The sequence below is a fragment of the Ovis aries genome, chromosome 8 (assembly GCF_016772045.2).
Source record: "Ovis aries strain OAR_USU_Benz2616 breed Rambouillet chromosome 8, ARS-UI_Ramb_v3.0, whole genome shotgun sequence".
NCBI classification, from domain to species: domain Eukaryota; kingdom Metazoa; phylum Chordata; class Mammalia; order Artiodactyla; family Bovidae; genus Ovis; species Ovis aries.
The window spans coordinates 90,769,785-90,774,831 of record NC_056061.1 but is presented as its reverse complement, the minus strand read 5'-3'; the positions used below and the strand labels follow the sequence as shown (position 1 = coordinate 90,774,831).

Here is a 5,047-nt window from a genome sequence, read left to right as displayed (position 1 = left end):
CCCACCGCGGCCGCTCTAACAGGTCTAGGCATGGCGTGCCGCGCCTTCCGTGTGAGTTCGCCTCGGACGCTGCCTTTTGCTCCTGTGCTCAGCGCTCTGCAGGTGCCTCACACGCAGCGGCTACAAGAGCTCCAAGGGGACGACTGGCTGGGGCTGCCGCTGGTCCACAGGTATGCCGGGCTGAGCTCGTCCAGCGCCTACTGCCTGGTAACCCAGGGCCGCTGGAGGCGGTCAGACTTTGGCAGGCGTCCCGCGCTGTTTGCCGACTGCCTCTGAGCAGTGAGTCCTTGTGCGGTGCTGGCCCCCTCGGATCTGTGCTCAGCCTCTCGGCCACGACATCCCGTGACACTGCCCCTCACCTGCTCAGATGCCGCTCAGGTCACAGGGGCGGCCGGGACCCTGTGGAAGGAGGCCCCTCTTGTTGTGGATGGCTGGCGGGGTCACGACTCTTGATTTTGGCCAAGCCCTTGAACGTAAACAACCCCGTTCTGGGGAGGGCATGGTGGGGTAGGGCAGTTCACAAGCCTGACTCCCAGGCCTGCCTGGTAACATCTCCTCCTTGTTGTGAGGTGCAATCACGAATCACCCAGAGGGTCATGGTGGCCTGCTCAGGGGTCAGGGGTCAGGTGTTAGTCATCACTTCAGAGCCACACAAACAAGAGAAAAAGCTGACAAGCATGTGAGGTCATTTTTCTTGAGTAACCAGATTGCATCAGCACCAGCAGCATCTGAGATGTGGAAAATTCCAGAACACTTAAGGCCGTCGCCTGAGAAGCAGAGCCACCGGCCATGTTCCTGCTTATCCCAGCGCCCGGGGGCATCTGCCTCAAGGAGGATGGACTTCGTGGCCCCGGATGTCGGGTCAGTGAGTGACAGGGTGGAGCTGTGGCCTCCTGGGTTGGGGCGTCGGGCCAGAGTGAAAAAGAGCCGGGCATCGGGAGTGGATGGAAGGAGCCCCGCCCTGGAGAGGTCCTGCCCATCTGCACAGGGCCCCTGATGGCCGATCACTTCCCTGTTGGAGATGCAGCCCCCGCCGGAGCCCTGCTGTCTGGGGCTGAAGCGTGCAGAGCTCCCACCTCATGCAATTTCAGTTACTTTTTTTTCCTTGTCAATCAGAGTGGAATTGAATGCTGCTTTTAACACTAATAGTGTCATCATTGCCTGAGAGCTGGAAAGCCAATGCCAGACATCAGCTGAAGAGTCCTTGCGACTCAGCATGGGAGGAAGCTCCTTAGAGAAACGAGCACTGCGACGGGGTGAATCGGACCAAGTCACGCACGAGTCTCCATTCTGTCCTGCAAACGTATTATTTTATTTGCATGTGGTAAGGCTGCCTTTCTTCGTGTGGGCTTTGAGAGGCGTGAAGCCAGGTACCCCATCACCTCAGCCCCTGATTTCCTCATGCTGACACTTCGTAATCAACCTCTAGCCCCAGAGAACTCCTGATTTCCCCCTCCATTCCCAGTGGTCTTTCTTTTTCAGAATGCCATAAAAACGAAGCCATACAGCCTAACCTTTTGACTCTGCTTCTCTCACCCACCACAATGCACTTAATCTCACCTATTTTGCACATATCAATAGTGTGCTACTTTTTATTGCTGGGTAGTATTCCATCACCCATGTAAGAGCTTAACTGGTATCTAGTTTTTAGTGCTGTTCAGGCTTCTAAAGAAATTCACATCCAATTTTCATATGACTTTAGGCTTTTATTCCTCTGGTGTAAATAGAAGTGAAATTGCTGCGTCGTCTGAAAGTGTGTGTTTAATTTTGTAAGAAAATGTCTCCAGAATGGCTGTGCACTTTGCTTTCTATCCAGCCGTGTTTGAGGGTTCTAACATGTAGGCTTCTTCGTGATCCATGCACTTCCTATAACGCAGTCCCCGGCCAGCCCTGGGGGTGTGTCTGTGGGTGTGTCTGTGCTTGCCATCCTGAAGGGCACGTGGTGTGTGTCATGGTGTTTTGAATCTGCGTTTCCCTGATGACCAATAAAGTGTAGCATCTTCTCATGTCTTAACTTTCTGCTTGTCTGTCTTCTGCAATGAAGCCTCTGTTGAAATCATGGACAATTTTTGTGGGATTGCTTGCTTTCTCCTTATTGAGTTTAGAGAGCACTCTATAACATTGTGTAACTAAGTCCTTTGTCATATAAATGATTTGTAGATTATTTTCCTCATATATTTTTCTCTTTTCATTTTCTTTTTGCAAAGGGTTTGAGTTTTTATGAAGGAAATTTTTTGTTCTTTTATGAATCTTGTGTTTGGTGTTAGATAAAAAGCTCATACTCTCATATATACCACTTCTTTTTGCTCACACTTGGGTTAAAAGTCTGGGATCAGCCTTTGGGTACCATTACACACTTCATTTTAGAGAAAAATCACTCTTCATGCCGGAGGGGCCCATTTTCAAAAATTCTCAAATTCAAAGAGAAAACTTCCACTGTGATTTCATAAAATCATCTTTCACAATATCTCAAAATATTATTCTCCTTGCCCTATAATGCCAATTTAGGTAACACAGGGGTACTGGAGAGGCATCTGGTATGGCCTATACCAAGATCAGAGGATGAGATGGTTGGATGGCATCACCGACTCGATGGACATGAGTTTGAGCAAGCTCTGGGAGTTGGTGATGGACAGGGAAGCTTGGCGTGCTGTGGTCCATGGGGTCACAAAGAATCGAGGATGACTGAGCAACTGAACGGATATCGAGATGCTACCCCAGCTCTCCGAGCAGCCCATGACACATCCCCAACGTATCTATCTGTGCGTGATCAGGAAACAGTGGCTCTCAGCGTTTGCTTTCACAGGAGAAAGAAGTTCTTATATTTTTTGTTTCATAAAGAAAGAAACAAAGAAATATATTATGGATATTCCCAGCTAGTATTTTTACATTTATGTCAGCAAATGAAAGAGAACCATTCTGAATAAAATTCGTCATTTTTTTGCACTTAATTTTAATTTTGCATAAGTTTTTTCTCCATGTGTATCAACATTGCCTTAAGTTCTCTCTTCGTAGAGAAAAATAAATTAGCATTTAACACCAAGATATTAAAAACAAGTTGTTCAAACTCCATAAAATTCCTTTAAACTTAGAACATATGTATGAAAGATGAGTGAAGAATATGGTGTTGATTTATAGAGACGGTTCGGGAATGCGACAATGTTTTAAATATTTTTATTGGGCAGCTCCAGCTGCATTTCTGAAATGTACACTCAGACAGCTCAGCTTAATTTTAAAATATCGCAGGTGACTGATTTCCACTCCATGAGTCCAACTCAGTTTTCCATGAGAACTTTCCAGCTATTTCCCTATGAGGGTTTTCAGTCCTCCCTAATTACTAGTTTTAAACATGCTCTCTTTGGGAGGTGGGTCGTTTTTTTTGTCTAGGAAATTCTTTCCTTTGGAGTGGAGCCTGCCGCTCTGGAGGGGCTCCGTGGAATGGTGAGGGATGAAGTGGACAGCGCTCAGCTCGCCAGCGAGCCAAGGTGGGACGCTGCCAGGGTGAAGTCGCCGCGCCCTGCAGCCTCTGTGCCTCGCCCGTGCTTTTCCCCATCCTCCAGGACGGCCGCCTCGCCTTTGCTGGAGTGTTGAGTGGGAGCCCTCTCACTTCGTATCAAGAGGACGTTTCCCTGGCTCTCCGTCGCGTGAGCACCGCCTTCTCGTGCTCACTCAGCACTTGTCTCTTGTCTCCCAGGCTGCTTCAGTGTCTTCACAGGATCAGTGGGCTTGCGGGCCCAGGTTATCACTGTCACTTCTACAGAAGTTGAACCCCTCCCCCCACAAGGGGACTCAAGTGTGCTCATTTGCACGAGCAAATCTTTGGGGCACAAATGAAGAAGAAGGGCTGGAATGGAGCCGGTATTTGGTAGGACGACTGACTTGCTACACAGACAACATAGTCTGAGTGGTTGTCGCTCTTGCCTCAGTTCAGTTCAGTTCAGTTCAGTCGCTCAGTTGTGTTCGACTCTTTGCAACCCCTTGAATCGCAGCACACCAGGCCTCCCTGTCCATCACCAACTCCTGGAGTTCACTCAAACTCACGTCCATTGAGTCATGATGCCATCCAGCCATCTCATCCTCGGTCGTCCCCTTCTCCTCCTGCCCCCAATCCCTCCCAGCATCAGAGTCTTTTCCAGTGAGTCAACTCTTCGCATGAGGTGGCCAAAGTACTGGAGTTTCAGCTTTAGCATCATTCCTTCCAAAAGAAATCCCAGGGCTGATCTCCTTCAGAGTGGACTGGCTGGATCTCCTTGTAGTCCAAGGGACTCTCAAGGGTCTTCTCCAACACCACAGTTCAAAATCATCAATTCTTCGGTGCTCAGCCTTCTTCACAGTCCAACTCTCACATCCATACATGACCACAGGAAAAACCATAGCCTTGACTAGACGGACCTTCATTGGCAAAGTAATGTCTCTGCTTTTGAATATGCTATCTAGGTTGGTCATAACTTTTCCTCCAAGGAGTAAGCGTCTTTTAATTTCATGGCTGCAGTCACCATCTGCAGTGATTTTGGAGCCCCCAAAAATAAAGTCTGCCACTGTTTCCCATCTATTTCCCATGAAGTGATGGGACCAGATGTCATGATCTTTGTTTTCTGAATGTTGAGCTTTAAGCCAACTTTTTCACTCACCTCTTTCACTTTCATCAAGAGGCTTTTGAGTTCCTCTTCACTTTCTGCCATAAGAGTGGTGTCATCTGCATATCTGAGGTGATTGATATTTCTCCCAGCAATCTTGATTCCAGCTTGTGTTTCCTCCAGTCCAGTGTTTCTCATGATGTACTCTGCATAGAAGTTAAATAAGCAGGGTGACAATATACAGCTTTGATGTATTCCTTTTCCTATTTGTAACCAGTCTGTTGTTCCATGTCCGGTTGGCAAATGGTCTAATATTCCGCTGATGACGTGCTGAATTGAGGAAACCACAGGGCCCTGGGTCCTTGGAGAACAGGTGAGCAAACGTGCTAGCGACCATGACGAGGTGATTAGGTTGGCGGGAGGCTCCCCCGTAGGTCGGGGAAGGGCCTGCCCGGCCGTGGGGACGGAAA

General features: G+C 48.5%; 1 long non-coding RNA gene across 2 annotated transcripts; it reads left to right on the top strand.

The window, feature by feature from the left end:
* Positions 1 to 719: 719 nt before the first annotated feature.
* Positions 720 to 2,951, top strand: LOC114116225 (uncharacterized). 2 transcript variants are annotated; one of them, XR_003590227.3, is made up of 3 exons: positions 721 to 861; positions 1,117 to 1,324; positions 2,509 to 2,951. It is a non-coding gene; the product is annotated as an uncharacterized LOC114116225 (long non-coding RNA). The 2 variants fall into 2 exon arrangements; XR_006060721.2 differs by having other exon boundaries at positions 720 to 1,324.
* Positions 2,952 to 5,047: the final 2,096 nt, after the last annotated feature.